Here is a 22,825-nt window from a genome sequence, read left to right on the forward strand (position 1 = left end):
CAATCTCGTGTTTTTTTTTTTTCGAAGGACTGCCCTACACTGAAGTCAAAAAATTATTAGATGAATCAGATATCAGCGACATGCCCAGTGAGACGATGATGAAGGCTCCCTGCAAATCTTGAAGACATAGATCAAGAATGTGATATTAGAAATAGATTTACGTGATGTAGATTGGTAATATGGATTTACGTAATAATATTTACGATTTACTGACATTCAAAATGTTACTTTCTGAAGCGCTCCTATCCATACCGAACAAGAAAAGACGAACAATTTCTGAAGAAGAAGACGACGAAGTTCGTTCAAAAGGCGTTTAAGAACTGCATAAAAGAAAATGCTACATGCTGTCCAAGAGACCTGTAGCAGATAAGCGTTACGTCGGAAGTAGTAATGGCGTTAGTTGAGGCAAAGTTTGGCGCCCCCTAGTGGCGCCTAACCAAATTTTGCGCCGCTGGTGCCCAAGTTAATGACCTAGGGGTACCTAGGACCAGCGTATGTACCTCTATTAGTATTGGGGGTCCATCACGTTCCTTTTTATGGGTAAAAAATTGCCAAACATTCAAATTTCGGAGGTTTTTGACCTAATTTATCCCTTTTGATAAGGTCTTATTACCTTATATAGTTATATCGTATTGTACATGTGTCCATTCTCTTTCATAAGACATGGGTACCTTGGCCCACCCACTAAATTTTGGCTGAGGTACCTTGATCCACCCCCTAAAATTTGGAAATTGCAAAATTTAAACATTTGGTATAATAGTATAGGACCCTAATATATACCACTATAAATTTGGGTGGTTCACGTTCCCTTTCATAGCGAAAAGAATTGTCAAAAGTCAAATTTCGGAGGTTATTGACCCCACCCCCTTTGATGAGGTTTTATTACCTTATATTTTGGAACTTGCCCAATTTAAACATTTAATATAGGACCCTAATATGTATCATTATAAATTTGGGTGGTCCATTCCTTTCCTTTAATGGATAAAAAAATTTGCCAAAAGTTTAAATTTTTAGGTTATTGACCACTTTATTCTCTTTAATGAGGGCTTTATTATTTTATATGAACATATTAATGTGTTCAATGGTCTATTTTCTTTTATAAGGCATGAGTACATTGATGCTTTCATCTCAAAATTTGGCAGAGGTATATTGTTGAGCAACCCCTTAAAGTTCAGAAATTGCCCAATTAGGTATAATGGTACCGAGCCCTAATAAATATTATAAATTTCGTTCCCTTTCATGGGTAAAAAATGGTCAAAAATGTAAATTTTGGAAGTAATTGAACCCCTTTGATAAGGATTTAACACGTTATATGGATATGTACAGGGATTAATTTCCTTTTATACTTTGATGCTTACTTTTTAAAATCTGTTCGGTACATAGGACCATTTCTTAAATTTGAGAATTACCAAATAGCAAAATTTAGTAAACGTTCTCTAGGTCCCATTGTAAATGTTGGTGTCTAAATGTTGGTCTCATTCTAGGTCCCATTCTAAATGTTGGTCCCATTGTAAATGTTGTTTCCCCTTATGGCCAAATATTCAGATTCCGAAGGTTATTTCCCTATTTTATCTTCTTTGATATTTCTTTATTACCTTATATGTATACAGGATTTATTACTTGTTTCATAAGACACATTTGTATTTGTGCAGCAATCTTAAAATTGTGCTTAAAATTGGGTGGTGTCTCATTCTTTGGGTAAATCATTGTCTAATATTAGTATGATCACGTTGTCACTTGTTGACCTATGATGGGATTATGGGTCCAGGATATTGGTACATTGATAAGTTCCTCTTAAACTTTGTAGGATAATTTGAGAACTGTCAAAATGAAATTACGTCATTTGTCTTGAATATTCCCACTATGGGCCAAAATATAAACGTAAACAATACGTTGTACCACGTGATTGAGCTTGATGAAGTAGTGTACAGGGATTCATTTCCTTTCCAAAATTTGTTGTGGTACTTCTTATGTTTAGGAGTTATGAAATAACACACTTCTAGACAACAGTTGGTTATGCTAAGGTAAACAATTGACGAGGTTATTGACCTCATTGAGAACTAACTACAACATATAATTATATGGTTAATTCTAAGACTTAGATATATCGGGAGTGACACGTATGAATCATTCTTTAAATTTGGGAATAGTGAAAAAAATAGTATGAGGCGCGAATGTTGAATGTTCAATACCTGATTAATATGAAACAATACTTTGAACTTTAGTCACAGCTCATAGTCTAAGATCATTGGTGGTGGTTGATTTTTTACCTCGAGCTTTAGAAATTTGATAGGTAACCTTATTGAATCTTATGACCCATAGTTTAAAGGCAATATTATATCTGATATGCTACAACACTTTTGAAATTTAGTCACAAGGTGATGTAATCTGATCACTGGCAAAGTTATTGTTGATGCAATTTGGTTGGTTGATCACTATCTTTCATCCAACCTGAATGGTTGATGACTTTCAAATCTTTGTGATTGGTTGATCACTATCTTTGATTCAATCTGATTGGTTGATAATTTTACAAATCTTTGCTGCGTTCAGTTTTAAGTTTTGTCTAACATTTATCAATTTCTCTTTAAAAATCTTAGTTTGAACATTATCGTTCAACATTTTGCACTCACTAATAAATATGATCAAAAACCGTTTATTTGTTAATCGAATAGTTAACAACCGTATAAATTTGACGGTTAACCGGGAAACGTGAAATTTTTGTTTGAAAATTTTGTTTTCAAAAAATTGTTTGAAAAATTTTGTGAAATTTTATTTGAAAAATTTTTTTTGAAAATTTTTTTTTTGAAATTTGTTTCAAAATTTTGTTTGATTTTTTAAAAAATTTTGTTTGGAAATTTTTAAAAAAGTTTTGAAATTTTTTCGTGTAAAATTTTTGATTGAAGAATTTTGTTTGAAAAATTTTTGTTTCAAAAATTTGAAGACTTTTTGTTTGTAATTTTTGTTTGAAAATGTTTGTTTCAATTTTTTTTTATTTTTTTCATTTAAAATTTTTGTTTGAAAAATTCTGTTTGAAATTTTTTTGTTTTAAAATTTTGTTTGAATTTTTTAAGTTTGCACTCATTGGTAAAGAACCGTCTTGTAACTGTTTACACCAAAAACATCTGGCAACAATGTTTATAATGATGCAATAGTACACGTCAGAGTATGGGGTTGTACTTGAAATGAAAAACACAAATCAACGAAATTGTTCATTTTATTATACAGCTCATATATCAATACCAGATAAAGTATCTGGATATTGTCGATACAATGTATTTTGAACTTCTTGCATTAGTTTGTCTTTAGCATAAAATTTTAATTCCAATTCAAGTCTTCTAAGGTCTATTGCAATATCGATAGGTGGAAACTCAATGTCCGTTTGATCAAAAATAAACTGTTTATCAATACAGGTATGCACCCACGAACGGTGTTGACATCCATCACACCATCTAGATACATATTGTACAATATGCATAACACATTTCTGAAAATAGTACTTTTTCAGGAATATACTTGTTTCGTTGAACACTTCCACTGAATGTTTTACACACTGGAACACATTGATGAATTTGGTCCATTCCATTTGTGTTAGTTACACCATGTTGCGGGGTTCATGCAATGCATTCTTTTTACATAACAGGATCATCTTTTCTTCAAGGACTGTACGCAGCACCACTTCATGATTTGAGCCTAAACTTTGACTATAGTCATATTTAGCTCATCATGAAAATAATCATTCATTTGGTCAATTTGTGTACATAATACTTGTCATTCTTCAAAGTTCAGTTGTACACCAAATTTTTCTGCTTCGCCCAATCGAATTACAGGCCCAAACGTTGTAGCACAGACACCAACCGTCACATGTTTTGTTCATCGGATAATAGCTTGCGAAGAGGAATTCTTTATTGTTAGAAGTACACATCTTTCCTCCTGAATCGCACTTGCTAGAATGATTTCAAGGGTTATAGCTTACATGCTGATACCGAATTTGCTGACGTTTGCATCCAGGATTTCACCACAAGTCATACAGCTATTGCTGATATCATTGGAAAGGAATATGCTGAAGTTTGAATGCATGATTTTATCACAATTGCTGAAGCCATGCTCACAAAACCAATTCACAGATGGGGCTGTTTCCTATTGAATCAAAATAAACGTTGTTGCCAGATGTTTTTTCTAGACAGTCACGAAAAGGTTCTTTACGAATGAATGCAAACTTAAAAAAAATTCAAACAAAAATTTTGAAACAAAAAAATGCTAACAAAATATTGAAACAATAAATTTTCAAAACAATAATTTCAAACGAAATAATAAAAATTTTGAGCAAGAAATTTTCAAACAAACAAATTTCAAACAAATTTTTTCAAACAAAATTTCAAACTAAAATATTTCAAACAAAATTTTCAAAGAAAAATTTTTCAAACTAAAAACTCCAAACAAAATTTTTCAAACTAAAATTTTTGGAAAGAAAATTTTTAAACTTAAAAATTTCACGTTTCATGGTTAACCGTCAAACTTCATCCGACTCCTACTTTCCCATTCCACTAATTCCTTCATGATCATTTATTTTCTCTCATAATCAAAAGGAAACGAAATTTTTGCTAAAAGTAAAACAGTGTGTTAGTTCGAAAATATATGGTTCGAGAAAAAGTTGGTTATGATTTTTCTTTTTAGTTTTTCAAAACGTAGGTTTAATTTTTTTTAGTTCGAAAACGTATTTCGAAAAGTTTTGTGCGAAACGCTTACTGAGCAACAAAACGCTGAGCGTTTAGAAAATCGCTGAAACTCACAACAATGTTTTATAAGAGTTTTAGCAATGAACCAATCACTTTTAAGCAAAGCGTCATCTCTTTAGTTAATCTACAGGCGACAAAGATGGCCCCTCTTACATCATTGTTAGAGAATAAATGTATCCCTTCAGATACATACTTATTCAAGGACAAGATTCTGTACTCAATCTCCACACGTGAACATATAAGGTGGGCACCTTCTCCATCAAGGTAAGAACCATCTCACCCATAAAAAGAAACAATAATATTTAAGGTGAACTTCAGTACACCATCATGGTACCAAAAAGTGTAACCATAAAAGGGAACGAAATTCTAAAATCTTTGTCAAGTGTGGATCACATAACCCCATGACGTCATACCACGTGACCTGAAATTAGAATTTTCCGCGAGCTCAGGGCTAAGGTCACATGACCACTATTAGGAAATCAGTACCCGTAAAAGAAAACGAGTTTCAAAAATCCCAGCGCCTAAGATCACATGACTTTTATCAGCCAATCAAAATCGAGGTACCAGCGCACTCATCTTACCCGTAAAGTGAGACGAATTTTAAAAATCCCAGGACCTAAGACCACGTGACCTCTATCAGCCAATCAGAATCAAGGTTCCAAAGCACTCATCTTACCCGTAAAAGGGAATGAATTTCAAAAATCATATTGCTTAAAATCACGTGACCTCTATCAACCAATCAAATTCGGGGTATCAAAGCACTCATCTTACCCGTAAAGGAAACAAATTTCAAAAATCCCGCTCATAAAAGAGAGTGAGGGATTTCCCCGTGGGGTAACTCATGACGTCATACCACGTTATCTGGGGGAGTAGCTAAATTTGAATTTCCTACGTGGGCGTGGCCTAAAGTCACGTGACCTCTATCAGCCAATCAAAACCGAAAAGAAATTCTGACTCGGCTGCATATAGTGCTCTCAATACTATTACGGATATGATCATTTATCAACAGTAAATGACATCAAATCACCAATTACGTGTAGACTGGGAAGATGTAACAGAAGAACAAAAACCCAATGTGAAAAATATGAGTGTTATTTGTGTTTGTTGAAAGAAAAGAACTGCTTTAAAGCTTTTCACGTCAGCTGAAAGCTATACAGATGTTCAAATTACTAATAGAAAAATAAAACTGCATAAAAATACTTCACATTGTGGCATTAGAGGTACGTACAATAGTTCTAATATATTAACCCCGAAGCAAAAATGTAGTTTATTTTAGTGTTTTAATAAACACATTATTTGATGTAATGCAAATCAATTCACTAACATCTAACCAGCACAAAGTGAGGGTCTACTATTTTGACTACTACCACAAATGCAACCTAACATTCGTGCGGATCTATAATTTTGGTTTCTGCCGCAATTAAAACCTAACACGCACAATTGTGCGGGTCCACTTTTCCAGAACCTACGGTGGACCCACGCATTTTTTAAAATAAAAATGTTCTATACGAGTTTCATGTGGTATGGAAAAACCGGTTTTATGAAAATAATCTAAGAATTTCTACTCCCGTGCGGAAAGGGGTATTACCAAGTATGTAGCGTCAATTGGTATTGTGCCCTCAGGACTTATGTTTATGGGTAAGACCCTCAGAGTCGGAAAACGCCACCAGCATTGTCTTGATACAGTACTTCTCAGTAGGCACCTTCTTGACTTTCTGCAACACTGGATCTCGCAAGTCCATACGTTTACACTTGCCTTCGGAATCGTTCCTGAGGCACGAGGTCTCATCGCCCGTGACGACGGTTTTCAGAAAATTTAGGTCTCAATACGCCATGCCTATGTCTCCACAATAGAGAGATGCCAAGGGGGTTATAACTTCCCTCGGGAATTTTTGCCACTATATTAGTAATCTTCCTCAGGGTCCTTAGAATCAAAAAAGTAGTTGTTGGTCAACATATAAATGCATCACCTGGGTCCTGGGGCCCTTAACCCTTTAGTACTCGTGTGTTTTTACAGACATTGAGGTCATCTCATTAAACACTGTAGATCAGACCATTAGCGCAACACTGGAACAAGTTATACCTCGATAGATTTGCAAGAATGTAGGCGTTCAGATCACGTAATGAATCGGACAATTCTGCCAAGAAAGGAAAAATAATTGAGGGATATACATATATAAGAAAATTTTCCTAAAATAAATTCTGGATATTATTTAGTTATTACGTAGCAGGGTTTGAAAAAACCCGGGTATTTTTGAAAAATACCCAACCCACCTGCGCCCATGTGGGTTTTTTCGGGTATTTTCGGGTTTTATTGGGTTTTTCGTGTTTAATTGGGTTTTTTCAAAATATTTCAATCTCTTTGGGGTAAAAATGTTAAAATATGTTTTACATTTTATGAGTGTCATTGTCACAACTTGCAACAACTTTCTATTCACTGCTGTTTTGAAAAAAATGCCGCCATTTTGAAATATTATATTGGATCGCCGAAAAAATCTATACAGCAAATTTAGAAGGTCTTGTGCTTCTACCCTCAAAATATCAACTTAAAAAGTCCAAAAATTGTACCTTGTAGCATGGATACTCGCTATTTTGAAAAATGGCCGCCATATTGAAATTTTATGCCGCCAAAATATATACAGCTAATTTAGTCTCTCGTGCTTCCACTTTGAAAATTTCAACTTGAAAGACCTAAAATTGCGCTTTGTAGATTTGTCTTCAACATTGGGGGACGGGTAAGACGGATATATATATATATATATATATATATATATATATATATATATATATATATATATATATATATATATATATGCGATGTACAAAATATTTATGAAGGCGAAAAACAATGCTGGGGAGGATTACCCATGTCGGTCCCGGCGTCCTCCACAGGGGACATAAAATATGACGACATTATTATTGCTTTATAACTTTAAAATCCGACTGGCAACATTGAAAACTGTTTACAAGGGATGATCCAAATATGATCATTCCCTGTAAACAGTTTTCAATGTTGCCAGTCTGATTTTAAAGTTGTAAAGTAATAATAATATCGTCATACTTTATGTCCCCTGTGTGGGACTCCGGAACAACACAGGTAGGGGAGCATAGTTGTGTTCAACATTGGGAGGCGGTCAGATTTGAGGTTTATTCTGGGAGGTATCAATTTCATCTCACTTTCCTTTGTGACAGTTGGACACAAATCATCACATTTCTTCCTAAAAGACACATTTCCAATCTGATTATTGAGGGGGACAGTTTCAAGATTGTAAGAGATATGTCCTCATCATCCCCCCGGGATTTTCGCCAGTGGATATCAGCTATTTTTTTAAAAAAAAGCGCGCCATTTTGTAATTTTACGTTGGTATGCTGCCAAAATCTAAACAGAAAATTTAGTGTGTATCCTGAGAATTTAAAAGACCGAAAGTTGAACACTGTGTAGTAAAGGCAGACAAACGAACAAATGTAGAACGAGTCATCCTAGGAGCCTCAGTGACGTTCGCCAAATATGAATACCAAATAGCTATATTAATTTAAAACAAAGACATAATTCATCAAAATGTCTTAAATATTTTTCAACGTAAAATAAATGGTCTTATTGTTGAAGTTCACTTTCAATGCTTTGTGCATTCAATTACGGGAATTACCCGAGCACTTGTTACAAAACCGTTCTTTTCGGAAAACAGTTAACAAACATAGGCCTATAATTCATATTTTATAAAGTAAATGTTTCAAAATGTCTAAAATGAAATGAAATATCCTCCAGCGTAAAACAAATAGTTTTGTAGTATTGTTGAAGTATTCACTTTCGATGCTTTGTGGATTCAATTGCGGGAATTTCCCGAACACTTCTTTCACGACGGGTTTTCCCTGAAAATGCAGCTTGCTTTACTGTACATCGAAATTTCCATTAATACTGAAGTTCGAATGCAGCACTTGAAATAGTAAGTGTTACGTAGTCTTCGGAGCTCCGAGCATTAAGCTTCTTAATTTTGACAAGAATTTTTACGTTATTGCTAGTGTTGATTCTACAGAATGCTTATTTGAAGGCTAGCAACAAATGACTGAACTTAACTGTTGTTGTTGGAAATCCAAATTTTACTGAATACTTTTGTTACATGTTATATTCTTTGTTCTAGTCTGTCTGTAAGTTGATAATAGTTCGCCCTGAAATCCATGTGTTCTCAGTTATTCTGAAGAAGAATGACAAACAAAAAGAAGATAGTCGAACAGAAGACAATTCCAAGAAGAAAAGGGATTGCTGTTGTGAAAATCGAAAAATCTGTCTAGTACACTACGCATAAAACAAAACAGACATGAGGACGAGAAATTTCATCGAAGAAAGCTTCCGCAAAAGCTTTTAGGTCAAAGGACTGCGGCAAGAGAGCGGCACTGCAACTTAACATTAATTCGCATCCAAATTCCTACAGAATACGGCACAAACAAACACTATCTATCGCTAGAACTACCGAAGTTTAAAAAAAAATTACCATGATAGCTAAGTCAGTTTGCTGAATCATGTAGGGGGGAAAATTGTACCCTGTACGTATCTAAAGCATACTGCTTCACGAAAATGTGTAGCACACATCCTACTTAACGAGTACGTATTTTGTCAGAAATAGAGCTAAAATAGGGATCACGAGAGAAGGCAAAGGATATTTTAAGGAAATTTCTGGTGATAAGTGTCACTAGAATTGCTGAACATGCCATTAAAGGAGCAGCCATTCGAAAGGAAGATGAATCACTACTGTTACAAATTAGAGAAGTGGATCTCATAGCAGCAGAAATGAGGTACCACAACTTGCACTGCAAAGACTATACAAGAAGTGACTAGACACTAACCTTGTGAAAATGAAACATTCAAAAATGCTTACATGGCACATGCTACAATAGATAATGTAAGATATGGAACCACTTTATCTTACGGAGAATATGCGTTAAAAGATTCCTGTTAACTTATAATTATTACTATGGACAAATAAACATTGAACCCGAGACAGTTTTAATATAAAAATAAATTTGAGATGAAATCTATTCTTCAGATATCGAATCCATATAAAAAATATCCCGTTTAATGTGCGTTCCTGTCAGCATGGCATGGCGCGTACTCAGGCTGAATATCGAGTAGAAGGCCTCTAGATATAGAGATTAGCTGCGAATATACGGAATAAGCAGTCGTGGACAGACGGCAACGGGTGATCCTCCAGCTTGGGATTTGGGTAAGGCTAACAACCTCATCCTATAAAAAAAAGGCACTTGTTCAGAAACATTCACAGAAGCCTCGGACCAGAACTGATAACTTGGCACGAACTCAGCAAAAGAAAATGGACATGAGATTTGGAAAATGGAATATTAGAAGTCTTTATAGAGTAAGCGCATTAAAATCCGTAACGAGTGAGTTAGAGAAATACAGGATGCACCTAGTAGCAGTTCAGGAAGTTTCTGAGTTCAGACTGGGAAATGCATGTAGATAACTCATGGCAAAATATCTCCCTTATTTGATCCTAGAGCTTTGTAAAGCTCTCCCAGTCCTACTGGCTAACGAGTACACCCTCAACGCATGCGGTTTGAGGTCAATTGCCAGTGGGAGACCATAACAATTTGAAAGCATTACGCTGGTTGAGATTCAACCTTACACTGTAGACCTATGTTTCATATAGCCTCGCTTCTGAAAAGAAAATCTAAACCTCCCCAACTCATAAAACCATTGTGAGTTTGCTGTGAACAATGTCATGTTTGTGGGGTTTCATCATTTTTCTTCTAATCGTCTTATTACATAATCATTAATTTCTATTTCTACCCCAGATTCTTTAAATCGCATATCCTCGAGGTATAACTAATGCATTCAATTTATTTTCTTTATTTAATCATTCATTGCCAAGTTTTAGTAATTGGTGAAAGTTTGCTCCTCAATACCAACTATTGTGCGATGAAGCAACATTTGTGTAATTGAAGAATATATGCTGAGAAAAAAATGTGTGTGGTATACTTAAAAACGCAGGTTACATGAGAAGATACTGCAGTTTTTGGACTTAACGTACAATCCTATGGATTTAACACTGTGCAGCAAATTTATAACTGGAAACGCATGTTTTATGATAGTTTTCGTATAAGTGTTCCGAATAAACGTAATTTCCATACGAAAGAAAAAACTGCATACAGGGATTCAGGATCTCACATACAGATGGACGTACCTAGCTGACATATGTAATGTACGGAAGACTGTTAGATTTCAGACATCCTGCAGCGACATGATGTAACATCTAAACGGGAAAAGGGCAGAACGTATGTAGTATATGGATAACGTGTGCTCCGTACTGATTTCCGTAGTCAACATGAGAATTCCGTATATTTGCACAATATGTCGCGGTCCAGAAAACGGATTTTTCTCAGTGTGCGTTATCAGGTCAAACACATTCACTATGTAAAATTAATATTATTGCTAACTAGTAGAGTGTTTGTCTTAGGTGAAAAGTGGCCTTGGTTTTGTCCCAATCCATGTAGTTTTATAGTGGACAACATCATTTCCACAGATTTTCTCGCAATATTCCAGATTCCAAGTCTGTCTTCATTTTAGTCACTTTATCGTAACCATTAACCCCTTGCGTCCCGGGCGTCATTTTCCTATGTGCGTGCTGTAATACTAGGTTTGCATTTACTGTCAAAAGACTGTCTAGAACTTTATATAGGGAATAGTTATTGTGCATGTACGAGGAGAGCATTCACATTACTGATAAATCATTTGCATTGTGAAACATTTGAACTAAAAAAATGGAAAATTTTGATGTTCTGAAGGGATTTTATGCTGCTTCAAGTTGGCAACACTGACTCGGAGATCAAAGACAAAGTTTTTTTCGTTTTTTTTCGATCTCGAAATACGATTTCGAAGTTGCCAATTGTTTATCGTCAAAACAAACACATATATGTCGTAATTGAATGCTGCGTTAGGCCTACTATCTACTGGGACAAAATATTTTTTCTGTCAGTAAGGTGCTGCCACCTAAGGAGAAATAGTCAACTTAAGTCCTGCTTTTCATCCACTAAAAAAATCATCATCTTCAGGATCACTACGATCCTTAATAAAGAATGTGTTTTCATGATATCTCTGTAGATGTCACAGGTACTTTGCATCGAAGTGTTTTATGATATAAACATGGATGTCACTGCAACGCAACGGTATAAATTGTATTTCCCATTTCATTTACAAGGAATAAACTTCCTGAGTTAGAACTAATTCAGTTTCTTCTGTGTAAAGTAATATTCACAAAACAAAAGAACGAAAAAAGATTTACATATTCAATGAATAATGAATTGAGTAACGAATATTACCTTGGTCTCATGAAAAGCTGTTGATCTACAAATATACAGATCAATGCATTTAGAAAATATATTGCTGCTTATGTGTTGTTTTACTGAATTAGAATTCAAGATTTGTAACTGATTTGTCGCAAACATCTATTTAAATTACCAAAAAAAGTAAATTTGTCAAATTCGTCATAAGAACTTTCATCTTTTGTTGTACTGAAATTGATAATAGTGAATTTTTGCTTAGTAATATAAGAAAATGTATTTTGTTGTGAATCTTGTATCTTGTGAACTGAGCGTTGTGCAGTGCTTAAAGAAACATATTGTAGAGTGTTGTGGAAAAAAAAGATTACACTCTAAATGGCTGTAGTGTCGCAGACAAAAATATGTTTCCCATTTGGAGTAGATCCCAAGTTTGCTTCTCTCTATCTCTCGCTTTCTCTCACAAGCACTAAAGGAAGCACCTTCACCAATTCTCTGCTCGTTGAGAAGCGAACAAATGAACTCGAGTTTTCTGAAGCATTTTGCTACTGGGTGGTTTTCACCCTAAAATGTAGTGGAGAAAGAAAATACAATTTGTTGAGTTTTCTTAATTCAACTTGTGCAGAGAATACAGTAAAAATGAAATTAGTCACACAGTTCCTGTGCGTGATGGCAGAAAGTTTATTTTTAACTAGCTGAAATACCCATTCTTCACATCCGTCAGATAAAATATCTATGTGAACACACTGAACAAGGAAACGAAAAAATGCCGGTCATTTTCTACTACTTTTACATATGCGCTAAACGACCCCTAAGACCCACTGGTTCGAAATTTGATTAAAAAAAAGAACGCCTGAGGCCCCCAGCCGTTGGGGGCTGTATTTGGAGGTCAACGCCTGTGGGAATATCACCATTCATCTGTGGGACCGCAAAAACTATGGAATTGACACTAATATCGGTTATTCTGGATCATTTGGCATACCGCAGCTTTGATAATATTGCAATATTTTTTCGGTAGAGTCTGATGAAAGTCTGGGATATAAATCCCATCACCTTTTTATTGGATTAAAAGATATTTCGATCAAAAATTTTCTTGTAAGCCTTATATTTGAAGAACTAGCTATAGTGTAGCCAAAGCCAAACTATCACTTAACTCGGTATGATGTACTTATTGCGAAAAAAAATACAAAATCTCGAATTAGGGGCCATTCAAAAATTTTGTGTCCCCTGGTTCAAAAAAAGATTAAATATATTTCAACAGAAAATTTCTTGTAAGCCTTATATATGCAGAGCTACGTATAGTGTAACCAAACGCAAACTATCACTTAACTCAGTATGATGTGCTTATTCCGTTTTTGCTTTTTAAAGACGAAAACTCGATTTAGGGGTCGTTGAAACGTTTTTTGGGCCCTGGTCCTAAACCTAATTATTGGGCAACAAAAATTATCTTGTAAGCCCTATATATTGAGAACTACATACAGTGTATCCAAACGCAGACTATCACAATTCAATATGATGTGCTTATTCCGTTTAGAATACGAAAACTTGATTTAGGGGTAGTTCAAAAATATTGTAGCTCCTAATCGAAAAACTAGTTGTTGAACAAGATAGTAATCTTTTGATCCATTTTTTATCTTCCTAAAATTCTTGTTCACAAACTTAATCTCTATAACAATTTTACAAAGTTTCTTTATATTCTTTAAATGTTTTCAAACTTTTAGTGAGTCCTCCGCACACGCAGTAATGGCTTCGGAATAAAGGTTCGATTTGTCGTAGGTTATGACGGGAACTCTTTCTCTCATTGCAGCCTCCGGATTAGGTGATTTATTAGGATTCTCCTATACCCATTGCAACCTCGGGAGACAATTATAGGATTTCTCCGTAACTCATTGCAGCCCTGGGGGAAATATGATTAGAGGATATCTCCTTTGCTCATTGCAGCCTCCGGATTAGGTGATTTATTAGGATTCTCCTTTGCCCATTGCAACCTCGGGAGACATTTATAGGATTTCTCCGTAGCTCATTGCAGCCCTGGGGGAAATATGATTAGAGAATATCTCCTTTGCTCATTTAGCCTCCGGATTAGGTGATTTATTAGGATTCTCCTTTACCCATTGCAACCTCGGGAGACACTTATAGGATTTCTCCGTAGCTCATTGCAGCCCTGGGGGAAATATGATTAGAGGATATCTCCTTTGCTCATTGCAGCCTCCACAGATAAGGTTTTAAAGGAACTCTCCATAGCCCGTTGTGGCCCCAAGACAAAAGTGTTGATAGGTGATTGATCAGCTGTAGACTGATACTTCCGTTCTCTTGTAGTTTTCTTTTATATACGTCTTCTTGAAAGGAAAGTCGGCCATCTTTGATTTTCTTCTCATCCTTCTTGGTATGCGCTTTACATAATCTGCTTGTGTTCATGTTTTGAACACAATAAGACTTATTCATGATTGAAGCGTGTGTTTATAGTAGCTGTTTACATGTGAGGGTCTGCAACCTTACAAGGTTATTGCTATGCCTCCGTTATTCCTGAAAACTCTTGGAAACAAATCAGAAACGTTAGTTGCATGTTATGCAACTTCTATATCCTTAATTTTGTAATGAAACTTTCAAAACTTGAAATGTTTTGATCTACATGTTTATTGACCATTCGATAACATATTACCAGTTATTATTTAAATTTAACAAATTTCCTTTGATTCTTTAATATCTATACACGATTAACGGAATTACTTAAATTGAAAATGTTCGGAGAATAATTTAAATGAACAAACATATGATTTCAAATCTGACAATGGTAATTCAAACATATACTCGTAATAAGGTAAGATCGAGTTGGATTTGTCACTCGATTTTAGAGGACTTGTCACAGAGATTTTAGAGGATTTATATCAGCAATAATATTGGCAGTTTGGTTTTCACATGAATTTTCGTTTCATGAATTTTAGTTTCTGGACTGTGGGGAATGTCGCCAGCCGGGGAACTCACTTCGCTATGATAATGAAATGGATAAGGTATATAGTTTATATAAGTGAGAATTAAATGCATTTTTCTTGTAATTCGAATATCACAGTTACATAGCTGTGGCAATTTTTCTTCATCCTTTTTTTTCAGTACAAGAAATCTCATGTCATTCCATCGTTACAACATCGCAGTGTCGCGTAACGCCAGAACACTGTTAATGATTACATAATAATGAAAAAATGAAAGGAAATCTTTCAGTTTAACGTCCCACAATTATGTCATTTAGGCTAAGAGAGATGATGATTAAAGCAAGTGAATGATAATGGAAGAATTGGTGGAATGAAAAAGTAGGAGGAAACGAGTGAACCCCTAAAAATACACAGACAGGATGTTGTCCATCACAAACTACCACTGAGACACCATGTCCTCCGTATGTAATAATGATTGGACGTAGTAGTTATTTACCTTGATTTAATACCAATCGCATGTAGCTGCAGCGATTAGTGCGTGCACTTTTGAGACATGCACGAGATGTGATCAAGAAATACAGTGAATAATTTTATTAGAAAAAAAGTAATAAGCTTACATGGAATTTGACTTAGTCTCCTTCAAAGTACTGACCTTGGCTATCAATTCATTTATCCTAACGTTGAATCAATATGTGTAAGCATTTCTCTTCCAGCTGCTTTGTCGTGGCCCTCTCAATTTAAAGAATGTTATCAAAACGTTTTCCTTTAGGCATGGTTTTAATTTTTGGAAAGAGCCAGATGTCGCATGGTTCTACATCTAAAGAGCACAGTGAATGTGCACAGACAGGAATGTTTTTTCAACCGAAAACTCGCGGGTCGAAAGCAAGCATTTTCGTGGTAAAGAAGGAAACCATTTACCCATTTAATCGACGGTTAAAATGCTTTTCACAAACCGATATGAGTTATCTAGTTCTTTGGAAAGCTTCCGAGTAGTCATTTGCCTGTTTGAACGAATAAGTTGTCCCATGTTTTGCACGTTTTCATGCGTTTTTGACATCGAAGAACGTCTCGATCCTTACTCGTTTCCAACAGACTCCTTGCCGTCTTTTAACCACTTATACCACTTGTAAAAAGTGTTCAATGCTCCGCTTTACCCTCATACACTAATGTTGACCTTTTTTGAGCTTTTTGGCACTTTTTTGCAGCTTAGAGCAAAACTTGATTTTGACGCGCGACAGACACTCGTAACACGTTCTCACTCTTCTGCCTCTGGAAGTCAACTAACATGTCACAACTCGTTCAAACTCGACATTGGCTGTAGGAAAGGTTTAGGCTACCTGGGTTACTAATTGAAATGAATAGAACATTGATAGATGGCACTGTGAAACTACATTCACCGTACTTTTTGATCACACCTTGTATTTCATGTTCCATTTCCAGTCGGAAAAAGTTAAAAATTTGAACGCTGAAGAAAGATACTGCTAGAAAGGGATACTGAACTTCAACAAACAATCAAAACAAATCAACATCATTACTAACTTACTCTCTGGCTTATATAGCTAACCAAATTCTAGCTTCTTGTTAGTTTAGTGTGTTTTAAAAGAAAAAAAAAGTTACAGAAATGAAATCAAGGAAAAATGAAATAAACAAGATGGTAATCATTCTAAATACAAGTAGGGAAAGTGAGGTATACTCATGTCCAAAATGATTGTCGCATATCTATAACTGTCTTCTTGTAAGAATATAATTTGATAATGATATTGCAGGATACTTTTAATGATGATACTGTGTATATATTTGGGAAATGTATATTTGTGGTAAATTTCATAGGGAAAAAATTATAAATACGAAAATTAGAATGAGTAAAACAAAATATTCCTAAATGAACAAGAAAATTTTATTTTCGTTTTATTGTTCTTATTTACTGCTCGTTTGACATAAAATTTGCCACATACACATCTTTGCCGATTATACGCATACTAACATTATAAGAAATACTGGACAAATTTGTTATCAAATTATATTCCTACAACAACATATTTATAGACATGTGACATTAATTTTGGACATGAGTATACAGTGAGACAGTAGCGTAGCCAGGATGTGTGTTTGGGGGGGGCCAAGTGCTGTTATAGGTACATATAGAAACATTACAAACAAAGAAATAATAAACATAAAAAATATAAAAATATTACAAACGTCAAAGTACCAAAGTACATTGTCGGACCTCTTTGGGGGTGTCCGGCCCCTCTGGGCCCCCTTCCTTACGCCACTGCAGTGAGACAAGAGCTTTTCTTGATTATTTGTTGCAAGGAGTTGAAAACAGCGGATTTGCAGACAGGCGGCTGATGACTTTCCTCTGTCACCTTAGTAAGTAAATGCCTGAAGCGAAGGATACACGCTGTGAGAAAGTTCAGCGATTTTCAGGTAAGCCAAGTAAATTTTCTGTATTTCTTTTATGTCTGAAAAAATCAAAGTAAATCAAATAATTGGACATTAATTTCAGAACATGATATGCTTTACTATTTGTCGATGTTTATCAAAATATTATTAGTAGTTAAACTTTTTTGTGGTTCCGATGGAATACCATTCACATTGATAATATGCTATTGGGGTACAGTGAGACGCTTCCTTCAAACAAAATAGAGATGTGTCTCACTCTACTCCAATTGTTATTTAATGACAAGATACTTCCTTTAACTATAGTCTAAAGTCTTAGATGTATAAACTAAAGTCTTATGATAATGTAGCCAACTACGAGTGGTTTGTGAAGCTAGAATTAGAATGACAATGTTGAAATACTTTTTCTAAAGAAAAATGAAAAAAAAAACTTTTAGGAAAAGTGCTTCGTAGTTTACCGTAACAGCATTACATAAATTGTGTTGCATCAACTGGAATTTTTCATGTTACAGAAATTCGCTCCCCTAGCTAATGAAAAGGTATTAAATTTCTTAATACAAATAAAAAAAATATCAAATGTAATAGGGTATATAGTAACCAGGGAGATGAGTCCCCTAGAAAATTTTCATTGGGAGCCCATGCTGTCACAACTTTTTCTGGATAAATGAATTGTTAGATTTGAAAAATATTTCTGTAAATGTTGTTTTTATCTTTAATTTTGTTCTGAGTACCTATAATCTGTTCTGGTGTCTTCTTAATACATTTGAGTGTTTAATAAATGTGCAAAAGTTCGATACCCTGAAAATTCGGTGACTTTTGTTGAGCATTGATGCCACTGTTACATAATTAAGCAAACACGTATTTCTGGATTTGGGATAGCGGATACTGGATACTGTAGGCAGTGTTGTGAGAAGTCATATGGTTTTACACTTGTTTTGCCATACTTCAAGTAATTCTCTGCTATGTTGTCAGGTGCCTGCTTGGTTATCTGAAATCATAATAATGCGACTAATCTAATGAATCGCTGATTACAATATTTGAGGTGTATTAGTCTACTGGTACCCATAGCAAAAATATATGCAATAAAGCTAGTCTTAACACTGCAACAGAATAGCAATTTATGAATATCTAAAAAGGACATGGATGTTTGTTCCATCTATATGTTCAACGCGTGCAAAAACTCAGCTATAAGATTCAAGAAATACATTTTTTTGTATGTAATATACATGACAAAGTTGGTAATTTTGAAAAGAAAATTCAATGCATGTGCAAGATGATATCAGAACAAGGGTTCGATATTACAAACTAAGAATTAATTTCAACTTTTATTCTTATGGATATTATGCACGTCGTAGGTGCAACGCTTCTTTCGCTCACTTTTGTGTTTTCTTTAGTTAAGTAGTCTTTAAGACCAGTGGACCAGTGTGCACTCTAGTTGCATCCATACAGCAAAAAATGTTGGTAGCCAGTTTGTTTACTGATACAATTTCCAGAAATTCGATGAAACTTGGGCCAATATGTATTGCCCAGCAAGAATTCTTACTGGATCTAGCAAGAGAGCATGCTTGACCGGCGAGGACCTCTAGATAGGGAATCGGTGTGATAATTACCGTAAATCTTCTACGGTAATAACACACATGTGCTTTTTCAAACAAAATCCTAAATATTACAGTAATTAATCGTAAATTGTAGTTACCAAAACTGTTTCTAAAAACGGTCAATATTAGTTTGCTTCTAAATATATGGTCTGTCGTTTTTATGAAAAAAAAACAGTGGTTCGTAAAATTTATAGTAATCGGCTGACAGCGAGAGTTGACAGTAATCGGTCAGTAAATTTAAGGCTAATTTTTTTACAGTGCAGAGAAGAAATTATTGGATGAGAAAAGAAAAATCAAGAAAGGAACAAAGAGGAAACGAGTACAAAAGGAAAAAGACACCTTTTTGGGAACAATTGGTTGAAATGTATTCATCAGATGAAGAAATTGAATTATTACCCGAGAATGGCCCAAATGATTTTGAAGAATAACATGGAAACATAAATGTAGATGGTCAAGTTCTGGTACAATTTCACTGTAAAAATAACATTGGGAAGGTTCTGAAGCTGGATAGTAATAGACATAACAATATAGTTAGCTTTCTGCGAAAAGTTGGAAAAATATACCGTAAATTTATTTTTCCGGTTGTTCATTACATTACAACTATAAACGAAAATTACATCAAACGGAAGTTACTACAATCATTAACACACGCGAAAACCAAACGTCAAATATCATACTTGAACCACTTACTGAAGAAAGCAAACATGTCCAACATTTGCACATTTCCTTTTTTGGGACGATAATCGTTTGTAATAGGTCAATGCATTGTTTAGCACCGAAATGACATTTGTTCGCTCAATAAGAATGGACAACGCGACACCTTCAATTTTCCGTTTACTCCAGAAAGGAAACTTGTCCCGGACGAGTTCCCTATCGGCAGTAAATGAGACTTTGTAGTTTTCCCGTTAGAGGGCACTCTTTCATGCCCAAGGATAGGGATTTCGGGATAATGCGGAAGAATCTGAGGAAGGAGGAAAACTACACAGTAGATGACTTTGTGAAGCTCATTTAAACATCCTCGACCATCTCTAGCAAATTTTCCATTGTTCAAATGAAATTGACTGATTTCATAAACTAGAGTTCTTGGTGGCCTGAATTTTACAAAGTAGCGTGTCTGAGCGATAACTTTTATGGCAAAAAGTTGCTAAACACCTAAAAAAAACTACTTTCGCCATTTCTAAAAACCATGATATGTGTTCTCATCTGTAACTCGATATAATATTCAGTGTAACATAAATATTGGTGGCTTGATAGTGGATACTTTTAGACCGAGGAACTCTTCCAAACACTCTGTCCTGCCGATAAACAACCAGAAAATGGATGACATTTAAAAAACGTTGGTCTACGTACCTCAAGTAAAGATGCTATTTTGGAGTTCAATAGCATCTTCACCCATCACAACGGAAAGCCGTTCTGATGATAATGGAGACTGATTAATTTGCAGTTCCACAACTCATTTATTATTCAGAAATGTTTAACAGCTGCGTTATTTATATATTTCATGGTCGTTTTCTTTAATCAACTCAATCCGCAATTCGTTTGAACAATGTATTTACTGCAGAAAGCAAACATGTCCAAAACAAAAAACTGTGCCCCCTCTATCCACTTACAGCATACACAAATTTTGCATGTATATTTTAACCACGTATACTGCTGTTATTAAACGAAAAGTACACGTTATGGTGGAAATATCATAAAGATAGTTTTATTCAGTTTTTTTTACCTCTCCTGTGAAGTTACGAAATGAGAAGATGTTTGCTTTCTGCAGTAAGCAGTTCACTTATGAATTTCTGTTTATTTTCACCTTTTGGATATGCGTTGAACTTACGTTAGTAATGGAGATTGAAACATTTAAGTACTTACATATCTCACTCTACACAAATAGGAGGGTACAGTGAGAAATTTTCATATTTTGTTTATGAGTAAGTAGGCCAGAGATGACCGTGTAACGTGGGTTCCTGTCACCACGGTATGGCGTGTCCTGAAGTTGCGGATCGAGGAGAAGGCCTCCAGACATAGAGGTTAGCTGCGAATATACCGAATATGCAATCGCAGACAGATAAGGAATGATCAAGCAGCTTGGGAGTTTGGGTAAGGCTAACAACCTCATCCTGTAAAAAAGGCATTTGTTCAGAAACATTCACAAAAGCCTCAGACAAGGACTGATAACTTGTCACGACCTCAGCAAAAGAAAATGGACATGATATTTGGATTATGGAATATTAGAAGTTTTTATAGCGCAGTTACGTTAAAATCCGTAACGAGTGAGTTAGAGAAATACAGGATGGACCAAGTAGAAGTTCAGGAAGTTATGTGGGAAGGTAATGGATCTGTCAATTCCGGAAATTTTGCGTTCTTTTACGGGGAAGGAAATAAAAATCATCAATTAGGAACAGGGTTTTTCGTTCACAAACGAAAATTTCCAGCAATTAAGCGGGTATAATTTGTTACTGACAGACTTTCTCTTATTACTCTTAAAAGTCGGTGGTGTGATATTATTGTTTTAAATTTATATTCCCAACAGAAGATAAAGATGAAGATATAAAAACAGTTTTTACGAAGAAGTGGAACAGATATTTGACCAACTCCCATGATACCATATGAAATTTCTATTAGGGGATTTCAATGCGAAGGTAGGACGAGAGGATATTTTCAAAACGATTATAGGGAAAGAAAGTCTGCATAAGGAAAGTAATGACAACGGTGTTATACTCGTAAACTTTGCAACATCCAAAAAAAAAAAAAAAAACTAATCGTGGAGAGTTCAAAATTCCCACATCGCGACGTTCATAAATACACTTAAACCTTATCAGACGGAAAAATACATAATCAAATTGATCACGGTTTAGTAGATAGAAGAAGGCAATCTAGCATAATTGATGTCTGATTGTGACACTGATCACTACCTGGTACCAGCGATAATAAGAGAGAGATTATCGTTGAATAAAAAAGTATATTCAATATCCGAAAACGGAGAGATTTAATTTAAAGAAATTAAATGAGAGCCAGGTAAGAGAGAAATGCCAGATTTAAGTTTCGAATAGATTCTCGACTTTAGAAGATTCGGAGTGCACTAATGTTGAAAGTACTTAGAGATAGCATTAAAATTTCAGCAAAAAAAAAAAAAAAAAGAAAGAAAGAAAGAAAGAAAAAAAAAGAGAGAGAGAGACACGCGGAAATACGTAGGATCAAACCATGGTTTGACCAGGACTGTATTAAACTAGGAGAGAGGAAACTACAAGCAAAATTACCTTTGCTACAAAATCCGATTGGAATAACTACACAAAATGTCGTAGACATTACGCGGGAAACTTCCAAAACATTTAGAACAAAGAAACGCAATTTTTTGAAAGCTAAAATTAAGGAACTTGAAGATAATAGTTAAAATAAAAACATTCGGGACATGTATAAGAGGATCAACGAATTTAAGAAAGGCTATCACTTTTCACAGAATTCAAGAAAGGCTTATACATTAAAGAAAGCTGACGGAACAGTTCTCATTGATACGGATAGCATCTTAAATAGATGGAAAGATTTATTTGACGATTTGCTAAACACACACCCAAAAAGTAATGTGTGTGGAGAAAAGGAGGTACACACCGCAGAACAATATATTCCAAAACCCAACCGAATAGAAGTAGAAACCACTGTAAAGAAATTAAAGAAACACAAATCTCCGGGTATAGACGAAATTCCGACTGAGTTAATTTTAGGTGGAGGCGAAAAATTGTGGGAAAAGATACACAAACTCATTCTGCTTATCTGGAACAACGAAGAATTGTCACAAGAGTGGAAAGAATCAATCATTGTTCCAATTCACAAGAAAGGCTACAAAACTGACTGTAATGATTATTGAGGCATTTCTTCCCTTCTG

This window comes from Thermobia domestica, chromosome 17 (genome assembly GCF_964235325.1).
Source record: "Thermobia domestica chromosome 17, izTheDome1.hap1.1, whole genome shotgun sequence".
Lineage (NCBI taxonomy): Eukaryota > Metazoa > Arthropoda > Insecta > Zygentoma > Lepismatidae > Thermobia > Thermobia domestica.